At 46.1% G+C, this 17,195-nt stretch overlaps 1 long non-coding RNA gene across 1 annotated transcript in view; it reads right to left on the bottom strand.

The window, feature by feature from the left end:
* Nucleotides 1-8,337: 8,337 nt before the first annotated feature.
* Nucleotides 8,338-17,195, bottom strand: part of LOC116953171 (uncharacterized) — a 44,865-nt gene continuing 36,007 nt past the window's right edge. The window contains exon 4 of the long non-coding RNA XR_004404548.2: nt 8,338-9,421. This is a non-coding gene — a long non-coding RNA (uncharacterized LOC116953171). The remainder of the gene's footprint in view (nt 9,422-17,195) is intronic.

Genomic DNA, 17,195 nt, shown 5'->3' with positions numbered 1-17,195 from the left:
TGATTGCAATGGTGTCAGGTACAGGAACCTTGGTGAATAAGGAAACTACATCAAAACTGACAAGCAGGTCGTCTGGGGACAGGGAAATACCCTTGATTGTCGATACCAGGTGAGTAGAATTTTGTACCGCAGAGGTGGTTTTTCCAGTGAAAGGACGCAGGATTTCAGACAAAAAACGAGCTAGTTTGTAGGTGGGGGAGTTGATAGTAGAGACGATGGGACGAAGGGGTGTATCTACTTTATGTATTTTTGGTAAGCCGTATAATCTTGGTGGCCTGGCAGCAGAAGGTTTCAACGAAAACTGTTTAGATTGATCAATTAATGCGGTTGAATCAGAAATTATTTTGTTGGTTTGTGTGACGAGGCTGTTGGTGGGATCTCTTTTTATTTTTGTATAACTACCATCGTCGAGTAATTCTTTAATTTTGTTGTTGTATTCTATTTTATCCATGATGACAGTAGCATTGCCCTTGTCAGCTAAGAGGACTACAATATCATCCCTCTTTTTTAATTTATATAATTCAAAACGCTCATCTTTGCTGAGGTTACTAGCTGGCATCTTAGCGTTTTTGAGGGTTGCAGCGATTTCAGATCTTGCTACGTTTGCAGCGATGTGACCCAGGCCCCTGAGAGCAACGTCTACTTGGGCAATTATATCATTAACTGGTATGTGTTTAGGTGTGACTGCAAAGTTTAGACCTTTAGCTAAAACGGATTTCAGACCATCGGAAATAGAACTGTTACTGCGATTAATTACGACTTTGTTAACGTCTAACTTTTTGGTGTGTGGGTCCGGTCTTTTGTTGAAGAGGAGGTTAAATTTGGAAATCAGGTTTTTCTTACATTTGGTCGACATAGTAGCAGCTGAAGAGGCAGTCATATTGTCTACATGTTCCCAATCCGATGTGGACATTGTTGCCGTCAATGATAAGTGTGATTTGTAGAGTGTCTTGTCTAACTGATCTAGTTCGGTGCGTATAAGTCTAAATTTTTCGTCTCCCCCCTCCTCTTTTCAGAATGTAGATGGACTAGTCCTAAATACACTGCCAAATCGCTGCACGTGGCGCTAACGTTTTTTTATAAATAAATAAATACACCGTTTAAAAATAAATGTATATGCAAACCAACACACCTGAAGACGACCGTTTGTGTTATGGTCGAAACGTCGTGAGAATTTTTATTGTTTTATATATATTATTATTTTGTTGTTTCCCTTCAACGTGACTTTACCGAAAGAACTAAGCATATAGTGTAGAGAAGTTAAATGGGAACGTGACGTCAGGTGTGCGGTCAGGTGCGAAGGCGTCACGAAACGCGACGTCATGCGCGCTGGGCGGCTCGATGACGTCACGTCTCTAGTATAAAAAGGGGACCCCGTGACGTAAGCGGGATCGTTGCTGGAGTCGGGGTTGGGAGTAGGGTGGAACGGGGAGCCAGGGGCAAGAGGGTAGGAATAGGGGATAGCACAGCGCCAGGGCTGGAGGCGATTGTGCTCCTCGGTCGGCCGTGTTGGCTGAACCCACGGCCGGCTGCAGAGGAGACAGCACAGGGCAGCCGGCTGTGACGGGGGCTAGTGGGACGTAGGCCGAGACCCCTAACCCCTGTGAAGTTGTTACACCCTCGTGTATTGCGATAAGCTTCGAGTAAACTTACGGCGAAAGCCCCTAAACCATTACCTTGGCCTCCGAGTCGTCGGGAACTCTTCAACAATAGTGCAAGATGTGGCTTTTTTACCGAATACCCAGAATGCACCCGACCTCGAAATATCTAAAGCTCAACGTGGGTTGAGTCTGTATGGTGCTTTGATGAGCGACCATCACACGTAGCGGGTGAAGCGAACTTCGGGGCTTACCGGGTGAGCAGTAGAGGGCAGTTTCGCAGAATTCACTCCCAGTAACCCACTCTCACCAGTGTAGAGAAGCAATCATCATACAACTCCCACAACATACGCATGGACTGACAAAAGTGTTGTCCATCTACGTGATCAGTTAATGAATGACAATGGTTCTTATGTATTGTGAACCTGTAACTGTATTGTCTATGACTTGATTTGAAGCTTTCGTGACTGCAGGAATTACTCTTTGTTTTTTTCGGTCAAGTCACGTATAAATAAGAAATAATAAAATAACATAATAGCGTACGACGTTTCGGTTGCAACACAAGCAGCCATCATCAGGTACAGAAGAGCTAAATTTACGAGAGAGGGGAAACACATAATCTCAGATGTGTATACAGACACCCAAGTGTCTGTATACAGCATACCAGCCAAACAGGGTTTAGCAAAATTTGGAAACCATATAAAGCAACACAGACGGTCGGTATTGTCTATGTTGGGCAGCAATTGAGAGCAACTCATTATTTTCAGATGTTTTAAATTACATATCCCAACCTTACAAGATTTAAATACACCACAGACATCTATAATAGCAAAATGCTTTAAAACGTCTATCACCTCCATGGTAACACCGCAAAACTCAAATTTATGTCAAACCTCTCTCGTTGATTTATGTTAATGGTTTATTGCATCTTAAATGGTTACATGTAAGGGCCATAAATAGCAGGAAAGCCTGCCATATAGTGCCGAGGTTAGGGGTTTAGAACTGGGCGGACGATGATTTATGAAAAATGCACGGACTTGCAAAAATGTCTGTTTCAGCAGCGCTATGCGGGATGCTGTCGCGGTGTAAGGGTCAGCACGCTGGACTTAACGAATTTAAGGTCATCAGTTCGTGTCTGTACTTTGAGCTTCTTTCGAACCGTGTGTATCCAACCGTGCTAATCGGAGGTGGGGGAGGGTAAGAAACCATGGGTCTATGTGTGAGTCAGTGGGTCACTGTGTGACTATGCATGAGGGTAAGTTGAACTTCGTTCACACCGTACGTCGCCGACGATGCTATTCGGAGCACTTGTTTGATAGTGAGGACATCCTAGAGATGGTCTATGTATGTCATAAAACGTTTTTTAGTTTTTTTTAATAATCATTAGACGTGGTTAATCTACTGCTGGATGAATAATAAACCTAAGAGTGTGATTTGTAATGCGAACAATATTTAGCACACATAAATAACCGGAGCCGAGCTTAGAGTTACTTGACATCCAGGCAAAAGAGCTGGAGCCTTTTAAGCGTCTCTTAAAAGTCCGTGTACGTATGCATGTATGTTGAACTTCTTTCGCACCCTATGTTGCCAACCGTGTTAATCGGAGGTGCCGGGGAAAGCCAACAAACTAAACACAAAAAATCAGTTCTCGAGAAATGGGTTTTAAATCTAGATGATTTCAAAGTGCATAGCTCCAGTGGCTTCCTAATATCGGAAGGAAGAGCGTTCCAGACGGCCGCAGAAAACGCCGCGCGATGCGGTGACCGTCTTTGTTCGATGGCGAGCTAAAAGCCGCTGCGAGGACGACCGGAGTTTGCGCGATGGTTTACGCTCCTTGCCGAGATCAGCAAGATATCGTGGTTCATTTGTGGCGAGCACTTAATGAGTGTGAAAAGTTAGATTGGACCATCAGCTGTCGTATAAATGGGCACACCACACCGTCGATCGGTAGGTCGCGTGCGGTGGGGTCAAAGGTGAGTACTCCCTCACATCCTGAGACGTCTGGGCCAGCACTGCAAGGGCCCTTTAGAGGTCAATCTTCACTGGAGGCCCTTCCACCGCCAGACGCGTAAGCAAGCAGTTTCGGGGGCTGCACCTTTAACGCCCTAATGCTACGCGGCCGCAATTGTTGACAGCGCTGGTCAAAGTGACGCACACGCTGCACACTTAAATTCCGCGCGTTGGCGATGTGAATTGAAAGCCTCCTCTGCACGAAAGACGAATTAACCTAATTTAGCACGCTCCACCTATGGGGGACCTCGCAGTCTAAAAAGTGAAGGCTTCATTGCAGACGTTGCCGTTCTGCCAACTCGCTGCAATTAACAAGGACACATACGTTGGGGAAGGGGGGGGGGTAGTAGGGCGTTGTGCCATAATGCAATTTTATTTTATTTCATTATATTTATTTATTTTTCTCTCCACGGGCAATTAATATCGATCGGTTACGCGCAAGGCCATTTCAAATTCTCGAAATGGGTTTGGATTCCCCGTGTGCCCGCGAGCGCTGGATGTTAACGGAACGCGGAGGTGAATGACCTACGGGGCAGATATATACACTACGCCCCCCTGTCGCCACCCCCCCCCCCCGTCCTCTCTAACTAAATACACTCGTGCATAAATAGAGAAAGACGAACATCCCCTCTTTAGCCTTGCTTGCTGTTCGAGGAAAGGGCCGTTTGCCAATAATGCACTTTGGGTTTCCTTCGCACTATGCGGGTTCGGTTTGTGCGATTTCTTGCTGCATATATGCGGCTAAACTATTTCTACTCACCCCCCCCCTCCCCCCACAATTCGCTCTGCGTGGTTTCAATTCACTCTAATGCGCGACTATGCGGTCGGACGTGGAACAACAATCCGTGGGCTACTCGGCAGGCAGCTGTCTCGTGCGCTGTGGGTTTGGTGGCCTGTGTGGTCCACGCTACGCGATTTTGCTTTGTCGGGCCCTTTTGTTTCTTTGGAATGCATCTACCGCTAAAGGTCGTCTTCGTCTCCCTATGGCCCAGCTGACTTAGAGGGGGGCACAGGTCAAGTTCGGATACAAAATGCGCCTTAAGTCTTGTTACCGTGACCAGTTATTAAGCACGGGTCAAATGGATTTCAGGATACAAAGACAAAGATTCCTCCATATAGCCTTAGTAGACAGCTGGGGCAAATGCTGTTAACGAGAACCTATGAAGACCGGCACGGTACACGAGGGGGTGGGTGGCCAGCACCACGCCCGGCCGCCTTTGTCTCTCGATTGGCGAGGGACAAAGGCGCCAGGCACAAGACTCATTTGAGGCTGCGTCGACCTAAGGGGAGGCCCATAACCGGTTCAGATAATCATTTACTCATGTTGGCCCTGAGCAGGTATCGAACTTGGGTGGCCAGGTTCGTAAACAAACGCACACACACACACGCATGCAATAAAACATAGCCAGGAATTGGCCCATCCCGTGGATTAGACAGGACTACACCAGGGGACTAATGTGCAGAAATCCACATCTCATACATCAGCACGTGATCTGAGGGAGCCCCCCTCCCCCCCCATCGTTGGCACGTTATTTATTTATTTACTTACGGGGGCTTTAAATCATCTTGGCAATTGTTACACGCGCCGCAAATGTAACGCGTGCACAAAGTTGGAAGTGTGAGAGAGACGGGGCGGGGGTGGACGGGGGGAACCCACCGCGCATTGTAAAAGCGAATTCATTTTTTTTCTTGAAAGCCAACGTACGAAAAGCTTTTGAGCTGACCTTCCGAGTTCTAAAGAGGGCTGTGCATTACTCCTGCTGAGATTGAACTCTGACATTTAACCGTGTAAGGCATCCAAAATCCATTACACAAAGGTCTCCAGTTTCGGCCGGTGGCATTGAACCTTGTCGCTCGTCGTTTTTTTTCACTTCATTTTTTTCCCTCCTTGTTCATTTAACGCTCGATTTTTTTCCTCTCTCTTTTGTCGTTGTGTTTTGTGTCTGTGGTTTTCCCCACCTCCCCTCCTCCCCCCAACCCTCCCCTATCTCCCACCCTCCCCTTCCTCCCTCCTCTCCCAGAGGTTGAAGGGGTACAGGAGTTTCACAAAATCCCCTTCCCAAATGTACACAGCCCTCGGGCGTCTGTCGATAACCTCTTGTGCGCCTGAGCAGCCGTGGCGACGTTGTGCGTCGTACGTGCGGTGAGCTTCTTTCACGCCGTACGTAGCCGACCGTGCTAATCGGAGTCGCTCTCGTCGGAGCAGTTGTTTGACAGCGAGGGCATCTGTAGATGACCTCTGCCCCGCGCAGACAGACATACAGACACACAGACAGACAAACAGATAAACAGACACATAGAGAGACAGACAGACAAACAGACAGACAGACACATAGACAGACACACAGACAGACATACAGACACATAGAGAGACACACAGACAGACACATAGACAGACACACAGACAGACAGACAGACATACAGACACATAGAGAGACAGACAGACATACAGACAGACAGACACATAGACAGACACACAGACAGACATACAGACACATAGAGAGACACACAGACAGACACATAGACAGACACACAGACAGACAGACATACAGACACATGGAGAGACAGACAGACAAACAGACAGACAGACACATAGACAGACACACAGACAGACATACAGACAGACAGACACATAGACAGACACACAGACAGACAGACATACAGACAGACAGACACATAGACAGACACATAGGGAGACAGACAGACAGATAGACAAACTGACAGACACACAGACAGACACATAGACAGACAGACAGACACATAGAGAGACAGACAGACATACAGACACATAGAGAGACACACAGACAGACACATAGACAGACACACAGACAGACACACATACAGACACACAGACACACAGACAGACACACAGACAGACACATAGAGAGACAGACACATAGAGAGACAGACAAACTGACAGACACACAGACAGAGACACAGATGCTTGCACGGGGCGTGTGCTGTCAGTGCGGTACTTCGGTATTTGAGTACCTTTACCTCACCATCATCCATCCACTGCTGGATGAAGGCCCCCCATGCTGGCACCTCTCCTCGCTGGTCCTCCGATGCCAACCTCCTTCTCTTCACAGCTTATCGATTGCTCTCATTATTTCTTCTCTGCGGTGGGCAACCTCTTTGGGTGCATTCTCTCCTTTGTAGCTAAAGCACAATAATTCATTGGACATCTGGTGCATGAGCGTATGCGGCTTTTGTTGTTGTTGTGATTATTGGCAAACATCCAGCAGTATCGATGGATACTGCGCCGTTACACGAACGGCCGTGGCGCTCTCGAGCTCCGTCTAGTGGATGCCCTTCCACCAGCAGTGGCATGAGCAAGCAATTGCAGGGCTGCGCTTTGAGAAATTGAACTACCCGTTCATTTGGAAGTGTCTTGCATTATATATATTTTTTTAAATGTAGGAAACGTTAAGGCTTTAACATATGCGTGCGTGTTACAACGTGAAAATGCCGCCCGGAATGCGCCCGATCTCGTCACATCTCGGAGGCTCAGCGGCGTTGAACGCGGACAGCCCTCGGATGGGCGACGTCCACCGTTCACGGAAGCCAGGCGCAGTCGGCGTTGTTGGCGACAGAGGGCTGTGCAGAAATGTCTCTGCAGCGAAATCCAACGTGCATTGAACCCAGGTATGGTCAGATATATATGTCTCTCGTGGGCACACAGGGTACGAACCGGGGGGGGGGGGGGGGGGGTGCCTCGTACAGCAGTGGATTGACAAAAGACGTCCTACGTGCACACGCAGGAACCTGTATTCAAAGGTTGCACATCGACAAAGACCGGATGGTGCAGCCGGTGATGAGAAGGACACTGTCACTATTTGGACACATATGTCGGATGGACGACAGCAGGAATTATTTGAAAGTGTGTTGTTTGGAAAAAATGTAAGGAACCGAAAAGCGAGGAAGCCCTAACAGAGAGTGGCACGATAATCTACGAGATTGGAGCCAGAACGATGTGGCGCTCCGTGAGCATGTTGGCACAAGGCAGAGGAGAGTGGAAATAAATGACCAAATGCGCAGTGGACGCTTATGGGATATCTGCCCCATGGATCGTGTGGTGATGACGATGATGATGTGGACGGTAAGATAAGCTAAAGGTGCAGCTCTGCTATTGCTTTCTCGTTCGGTCGTGGAATTGCAAAATCGTACCACCGGCTGAGCGTTCAAATCAGATACGGACTCTCAAGCGGCGCAAACGGCAAATACAAAAAAGCAGCGGCAACGGAAATCGTGGACGCGAAAACAAAGACGGTGGCGAGACCCACGCTCGAGTGCGCTATTAATTGTGTATTGTTCAGCAGGGCATTACGCCGATAAACAGAAACAGAAAGTCACATCTAAATTGGTCATCAGTGTTTTTTGTCAGTCGATCATGCTGGCTTCGTGTGAGAGCTTGGCACCTTGCTCTGGGATGTCACTTTAGTACACCCACTGCCCTTGCTGATGTGGCGGGGAAGCAAAATACGTTGAACTTCTTTCACACCGTACGTAGGTAGCCGCACTCAATCGGAGGTGCGGAAATGGCTAGCTCAGAGTTGGACATTTGTACGATACGTAATTTTCTATTCTTATGTTGTGATAACTTTGAGATTTTTGTTTCCATAACATTTATTGATTTGTTTATTCTTTCTCGTATTTTTTTAGCGTTTAATTTACTTTCATTGCTACGAATAGGATTCAGCGCTTAATGTGATTATGCATGTTATTATTGTAAAAATTGTCAGATGCAGTTAGCATGAATGATGCTGTGTAGAATTTAAATCGTTATGCGTGCTACTTTATTCTATTTTAATCATGCATTGTTGTGTTTGTTTGCAAATTCGAAGTGTAAATTATGTTCTGCTGCCATCTTATCAGAGAACCCCATTCGGAAATGAGATGTGCATCTCAAAGTTTCAATCCCTGTTCAGTGAGGAACGAAACGAAATCCAAGCATTAAGTCCGATTCACAGATTTTATTAAAGGCCAGTCCAGTCCCATCACCACCGTCTGGCTGCTCAACCACACCACTCGCACCAACCACCTCGACACCGCAAACCACCAAGTATAGTTGAAGCGTGGCGATGCCGTGAGTTTTTACTTTTGTGATACCTGTGACTCTACTAATACGTAATTATTCAGACGACTATTTGACAAATGGTCATCGGAAATTATTTTTGTTAATTCTCATCAGGCCCCACGGTGTAAACTCCTTATTATCCTCGCAATTTTCCTGGCCTCTCTATGTGCTGCGATACCGTGAGTTTCACTTTTTGATACCTGTGACTCTACTAATACGTAATTATTCAGACACCTATTTGACAAATGGTCATCAGAATATTCTGTTTTTTTTATTCTCATCAGGCCCCACGGTGTAAACTCCTTATTATCCTCGCAATTTTCCTGGCCTCTCTATGTGCTGCGATACCGTGAGTTTCACTTTTTGATACCTGTGACTCTACTAATACGTAATTATTCAGACACCTATTTGACAAATGGTCATCAGAATATTCTGGTTTTTTTTTATTCTCATCAGGCCCCACGGTGTGAACTCCTTATTATCCTCGCAATTTTCCTGGCCTCTCTATGCGCTATGAAGTTTTCATTAGCTTCCGACCAAAATTAGAGAGGCGTTCTACTGCTTGGGCTTTTCACGCGCGTGGCTGTGTCGCCCTGAGATGTTTTTGTTCGGGTGTTGCCGCACGTCGTTTAGCACGTCTGATGATTTCGCTCCGCGCAAACCAGTTCCCGGAGAAGCTCCCGGCGTGCGTGGAGCGGAACGTCGGGACGTGGTACCAGACGACACGCGGCATGACCTGAAAACCACATCGGGGAGAGCTATTGAGAGAGAGGCATGAAGGGGAGGTGTCCGTCAGACACCCTTGAAGATTGTGGTGCATTCACCAAATTACCAGTGCCTTAAGGCTCCGAGACTTGAAGTCACTGCTTCAATCTTGTCCCTTGAGGACATACTTTCGAGCACAATAGCAATAAATGGGCGCTCGCTCGGGTTGTTAAGCCTGGCCTCTCATCCTCTTAACGTGCAAAACACTGCACACCACATTTCACAAGAGTAACGGGTTTTTTTTGCACGGCGTATTGGGAGTCTGTAGAGGGGAAAATATGCTCGAGATCAATTCAGAGTCTGTAGACTACACTACAAGCTCCACACTGGTCCACACATAGTAGCAATATACTTTGGTTATTACGGTAAAGTCACATAGGTAGAAAAATAAAATAAAAAAATAATTTATCTCGACTTTTGGATCACAACACAAGCGGTCGTCCTCAGGCGGAAAAAAATAATAATAATGATATCAATAAATAATGACATGTATTTCCCCAGGATAGACTCAATTGAGCTTCAAGAGGGTCCTGCTCTGAGATGTTTGGCCAATGTCATTAAAAATTTGTTTGGTTACGTGTAGGAAGAAACTGGAGTACAGTACCTGGAGAAAACCTTACCATGTGTACGAGCATGGCACAGAAACTTCACAACAATTTTTGTTTTTATTTTACCAGACAAAGCCCGCTGAGCTACGTAGCTCTTTTTTTTCAGAAGTGACCTGGCCACAAATGACGGCTCAACAAAAGTGGCTTATCACGTGGACATTAATATCAGCAGGCAAGTAACTCTAAAGATCCCATTGCTGTGGTGCCATCTTCTGGTACCACCTTGCATCCCACGTCTACAGCACCTGGTTGGTCTTCTACGGGGCTGTCTGCCGTCCAAGAACTAACCAGACTCAACCTTGCTGAGCTACTGAGATTGGCTGCAGTTCAGGATGATGTGGTTGTAGGCGCCCTCTTGTAAATGTAAAACTCGTTTCGCTTTATAATTTTTAATTTTGAAAAAAAAAGTTGCAAGAAACTTGCACAAATTTAGTTCGTAAATGGAACAGACGCAGCCCTGCAATTACTTGCTCACGTCGCTCCTGACAGTAGAGTCTCCACCTGCATCTCTACAGAGTCCCTGTAGAATATATATATTTGGCCTGCTCGTCAACATCAGCCAGACATTTTGCAAGAGGCCCGGAAGGACCCACAATTCACCCACCACACGCGATCTGCTGGTCGACTAACTGTGGTGTTGTTATGCATTTACACTGCCGGGGTGGATAGAGGTGGCAGGGGATGATTTTAGAAAGCTGCCTTAATTGTTGCAACTGCCACACCGGGAGATCGAACCGAAATGGCGACCTCTGGATCACAGCTTCGGTGCGTTGACCGTTACACCAACCATGGCATCAACCTCCCAAGTAAAGCTACCGCTTGAGTTAGTGCCTAACAGAGCTTGCGCACATGGACTTAGTGACCGATTACACCATGCTCGCACGTATGTATGCTGAACTTCTTTTGCAACGCACTTAGGCAACCACGCTAATCGGAGGTGCGGGGGAAGGACAACAAACAGGGAGCTCACACTCCTGGAATTGCGCGAGGCAACTACTGACAAATTTACTAATTCCCCCACACGAGAGCCTCCAGGAATAAAGTATTTATTCGCCTCTTTACATTATTTGGCCGACTGCACGGAACCAAATTAAAAGTATGAGATAGAGGATCGTCTTAGTGTCGAATGCTTCGATGATTCTCTGCTCGTGCGGGTTACGTTACAGGGACGCGATATGCCCTGGATCAATGTGGGTAAATGTTAGGTTTAAAAGGTGATTTTTCATTTAATCTTTGTTTTCTTCTTCATCAAACCTAGTCAAAGTCTGTCGCCGACTTGAAACCTGCTTCTGAAAACATGCGCTTTTAATTATGTTTTTTAAAGAAATCAATTTTGAATAGTGAAAAATCGCCAGTGGCTAAACCAAAAAATGTGATTTGCGCATGAATAATTAAAGGTAATAAAATATTAAGTGTGGTTCATTCCGGTGCCATCAATTCGCAGAACTTGCTGGGTACAGCTTGTCTGTGCCGATGCCACGTGTCTCATTTCATTCATGTTTAGCTGGGAATTGCATATATTCATGTGCATTATCACCCTTTGTATATGAGGCTATCAAGCAATGCACGCCTACGGGACAGGAGAAGATAACGCAGTTTCTGTCATTGAGCACTTTTTATTTTTGCTCTGTGATGCACCTGTCTGTCTGTGATGTGCTGCAAAAACTTGAAGCAAGCCAGGCTTAAAAAAGGCAATCCTGATTGCTCCTAGGACTCTTTGTGGTGCATCGCGTTATTTGCCAAGTGATGGGCAAAAGCACCAGATCACCCTGTGAGTTTGTGTCCCTTTGGGGCTCATTTTTTAAAACCGCAGGCTTGCTCAGCACAAAGACAAATATACCACAAAATATCGCCTTTAACGGATCGTTTGGGGCAAGTGCCGTTCACGAGCGCCTATTAAGATCGGTTGCGGCACACGATGGGGTGTTGTGGCCAAGGCCGTACCCGGCCGTATTTGTCTCCCCAGTGGGAATGTTTACGCACCCGCACCAGGATACCCGTATGAGGCTGAGTCGACCTATGGGAGGCCCGGCGCCAGTTTAAACATTTGCCACTGTGACTACGCTGGGGTCGTGGTCGCGAACCCGCCGCTCCCCTCGCGCAGCACACACACACACACAAAAGACAAAGATCCCCCATATAGCCTTTACCAGACTGTTGGGGCAAGTGCTGTTAGCGAGCATCAATGGAGGCCGGAACGGCACACAACGGGGGTTGGTGGCCAGCAACCACACCCGGCCGCCTTTTTCTCCCTAGTTGTTGATGTTTTGCACACCGCGCCAGATACTCATTTGAGGCCGAGTCGACCTAGGGGAGGCCCAGGACCGGTTCAGATAATCGTCACCGATGTTGGCCCGTGAGCGGGAATCGAACTCAGGGTTCGCACCGGGTTCGTAGCGTAGCGGCGATAAGCGAGGCACCACTGCTCCCAACACGCACACACGCAGACCCACACACACACAGAGCCCACACACGCAGAAACTCACACACACGCACGAACACTGACGAACACACGGTAACACACGTGCACAAAACACACCGTGGACACACGGGAATATGGTCACTAATAGCCCAAACCTGCATACATCAGCAGACGCGTTCTGCAAACATGTCCTTCGTGAAAAATGTCCCTGTGCATGTGATTCACGGATTTTAAAGCAATTAAAATACATAAATACTGAGTAAGTGCGCAGCTGTATACACAGACGGACATCGGAGGTGAATGCTTGCGTGTTTCTGAAGCATTACGTCGTGGCTCTTTAAATGCTATAATTTATTTACTCTTTGAGTATTCGGCTATGGTGTAGCGGTGTGCACGCTGGACTTGAAACACGGAGGTTTCTGGCTACATTCGATCTCCGGGAGCGGCAGTTGAAACGATGTTCAATGAATGTGTGTTCAATGCCTCCTTGCCTCCATCCACCCAGCAGTGTGCGTGGGTACACAACAGTTGGTCGATCAGCAGGGCGAACGTGGTGGGATAAAGTGTGGGTTACTCCCACCTCTTCCAATGGCCAGTGTGGAAGAGTAGACCAATTACATTCTCGTGAGGCTGCATTGAGCTCTTTCTAGTGGATAATGTCACGTTGTCACTTTCCCACGTTCAGCTCTTCAACTAAGCCACGTTATAATTATTTTGTATTTAATGTATTAGATAATTTGGGTCCAACTGGGTAGGACCCATCACCATAAAAAGAAAGCATCCTAGCCTGTAAGGTCAGTTGATGCAAGCGAGCCTGACTGCTTATGAAACGATATGTCTTAAACCAGTCCAGAGTTTGCTTGTCTTGAACGAATGCTGCTGAGATCATGCACTCCTGCGGCTGATGGCTTGTGTAATTTTTTTGTTATTATTTTCACGTGGAAAGAAATATATATATAGACGAGAGAGACACATGGTTTTCTTATTTATTTTGTGGTTTATAATCGGTGATGGTGGATAGCGCAGCGAAGGACAACTATTAAAACAAAGTTAAGGTGCAGCCTTGCTATTGCTTCTTCCAACACCACTGCTGGTGGAAGGGCCTCCACTGTAGGGAGTTCTCGATCAGTGTTATTCACAAATTTTCGGACGGGGAGGGGGGGGAGGCACTTTCGCCCATAAGCCATCATCAGTGTCAGCGCCCCCACAAGCGCATTGTCGGGTGGCCGCATGTCAGAGGCCCGCAACCAAAGGCCACCAGGGGCCCAACAGTGGCACGCGGGCCTTGCATTGAAGAACACTGCTCAGGATAGTCGCTCAACAGGGTTTACTATTGCACGTGGGGCAGCCGTCTTGGAAGAGGCTGGCATGGCCACGCACTTTGTCTCAACACACGCGACCTTACCCATCAACGAACCCTGCTGGGTGGATAGAGATGGCATATGGCGAGGGGTGTTAAAGGATTAACCTGCAAACTCTGGGTTTGAAAGTTACAGGCTTGCTTCACTTAACCACGACACTTCGGCAGCATTCCAAAACAATGTAACGTGTAATACATGCTAAAATGTTACGGTGTATGAATGCAAAGCGTCCACTTTCATTGGAACAAGGTAGGAGGCAGTGCAGCAAGTAGGTTCAATTCATATTTTATTTCTCCCCTGGAAATCTACTTTGCACTAATTTCTGGATACGTCTTGTGTCTTATTCAGAAAAGCCTCGATCGTGACGTTCAGTAAGGTCTCGCACTTAGGATGTTTTGCCATTTTCAATACAGAGTGACATATGTAAGAATATTAAACAAAACCCGAGTTTTAGCCAATCGTTCCAACACAAATGAAGGCTTTTGCCGTGTAAAAAAACACGACGACGCTGTCCCAAAAAAACGAACAGCTGAATAAGTAATGTGACGTTATGCTGTGAAGAGAATTGGAAAAAATTATGTTACAAACAGTGAAGCTGTATTATTAATAGCCGATGGTATTTTAATTACCGTCACATTATTGTGGAGGGTAATTATTGGAGCCCTAGGCACATCGGAGGCCCCAGAGCCGGGCCTTCTCCAGCAGCTGCGGAACTGGCTGAGACCCAATCTCCAACTTGTGTGTGCCACGCAAAAAAAAAAGATTGATGATTATTTTTCAGAAAAGTAATTGTCCATTAAATTACATTACGCATGTTTGGAATTGTTTAGTATCGTATTTTTTAATGCAATTTTTTCAGGCTTATTTTTCAAAAGTCCAATTTTAATATCAGTGCAGTATTTATAATAAATAAAAATAGTTCACTGTATGAATGTTCCAACTTCACTGGCAAGTGGTGTGAATCGCTACAGGCTCGGCGTGTACATGGTGAGGTGCCACCCCTAAGGTCAGTTTCAGTTTAGTTTTCTTGAACCAGGTGAGATCTCAAAGGGAAGGGTGCAGGTGCCATGACTAGACTTCGATACGACTTAAAGTCCACGATAGCCGTATCGTCCCTTTTGCAAAATACAGCTATTTCGTCATTATCCATCGCTAATTGTGTTTTTTTTCCACAAACAGTTTCTTTCCCGACGAAATAGTTACAGAATTACATGCAATGTTTAACGTTGTAAATAAATAGCTGTTGTGAAATTAATTTGCTCCCGTGCACTGCAAACATTTATTTCGGAGTAATTGATGGCATAGCAATTCAAATTGTAAATGCTGTGGGTTTACTCTCCAATCCACCGGTGTGCGGAACTAGTAACGATTTTTAATGTTTTGTTTACATGACAAACCTTACTAATTGGCTGTCGGGTTTCACGACACATTTATATTTACGCGAAATAACCTAAAAAACCTATATGAGCAATTCTATGATGTCATAATTTTCGTTAATTACGTGTTATGGTTTTTTTAATTTTTAAAATATAAATGTTGTAACTGACGGCAGGCATGTGCGTAGCACAGATTGTGACGTTGCGATTATTGGTAGGCTTACCCGGAGGCTTTTGGTGATGTTGCAAAAATCATCACGCAGTGCGATTTGACAAAGTGCAGCATCGCGAATTTTTGTTTAATTTTAGCATGCAACTCTAGCTTAGCAGTAACCGTTACTCTCGATTGCAAGGGTCTCGCTTCATCCGGGACGCGTTGTCCCATTGTAAATAATACACGAGCGAACGCATTGTTTTGATTCTAAGTGGATTTAAGCAAAGCCGTGAATAATAGAATTAGAAAATAATGGCACGAGGAGGTCTACTCGGTGGAATTTGAAATGCCAGACATGGCCAGTATAGCTCAAGGGCTGTAAGCATTTGCAACATTTCTCTGCCAAGTAATTTTGGAAACTTTTTCTTGGGGGCCAAGTCCCAATTTGTTTTGATTAGCAGAAGAACAACAGATTGCACGGGAATATAGTGTGTTGCATATTTAATGATTTGAGGTTGCATTAATATTTATGCGTCTATTAAAAGATGCATAGCTCTATACATCTCTCTTTTGATCAATACCCCCCCCCCATCTCCGCCCCTTGCAAATGCGTAATTAAATTAATGAAGTATATTTCTTCGTTCGTTCGTTTCTCAATCCGCTTCTCCAGGTGAAGGGCGCAGTGGCAGCATGTAGAGTAGTGGCGGTCCAGACCTCCCTTTGCCTGGCGACAGCCTCTAGCACTACACTACTATACACTACTATACACGACTCCACTATAAACAGAGGGAAAAAAGTATTTGATCCTCTGCTGATTTTGTACGTTTGCCCACTGACAAAGAAATTATCAGTCTATAATTTTAATGGTAGGTTTATTTGAACAGTGAGAGACAGAATATCAACAAAAAAAATCCAGAAAAACGCATGTCAAAAATGTTATCAATTGATTTGCATTTTTATTAGGGAAATATGTATTTGACCCCTCTGCAAAACATGACTTAGTACTTGGTGGCAAAACCCTTGTTGGCAATTACAGAGGTCAGATGTTTCTTGTAGTTAGCCACCAGGTTTGCACACATCTCAGGAGGGATTTTGTCCCACTCCTCTTTGCAGATATTCTCCAAGTCATTAAGGTTTCGAGGCTGACGTTTGGCAACTCGAACCTTCAGCTCTCTCCACAGACAGGCTAGGCCACTCCAGGACCTTAATGTGCTTCTTCTTGAGCCACTCTTTTGTTGCCTTGGCCGTGTGTTTTGGGTCATTGTCACGCTGGAATACCCATCCACGACCCATTTTCAATGCGCTGGCTGAGGGAAGGAGGTTCTCACCCAAGATTTGACGGTACATGGCCCCGTCCATCGTCCCTTTGATGCGGTGAAGTTGTCCTGTCCCCTTAGCAGAAAAACACCCCCAAAGCATAATGTTTCCACCTCCATGTTTGACGGTGGGGATGGTGTTCTTGGGGTCATAGACAGCATTCCTCCTCCAAACACGGCGAGTTGAGTTGATGCCAAATAACTACATTTTGGTCTCATCTGACCATAACACTTTCACCCAGTTGTCTTCTGAATCATTCAGATGTTCATTGGCAAACTTCAGACGGGCATGTATATGTGCTTACTTGAGCAGGGGGACCTTGTGGGCGCTGCAAGATTTCAGTCCTTCACGGCGTAGTGTTACCAATTGTTTTCTTGGTGACTATGGTCCCAGCTGCCTTGAGATCATGGACAAGATCCTCCCGTGTAGTTCTGGGCTGATTCCTCACCGTTCTCATGATCATTGCAACTCCACGAGGTGAGATCTTGCATGGAGCCCCAGGCTGAG

This window comes from Petromyzon marinus, chromosome 50 (genome assembly GCF_048934315.1).
Source record: "Petromyzon marinus isolate PM22_M1 ecotype Great Lakes invasive population chromosome 50, UKy_Petmar_22M1.pri1.0, whole genome shotgun sequence".
Classification (NCBI taxonomy): Eukaryota; Metazoa; Chordata; class Hyperoartia; order Petromyzontiformes; family Petromyzontidae; genus Petromyzon; species Petromyzon marinus.
This window is presented reverse-complemented; position numbering and strand designations above follow the sequence as displayed.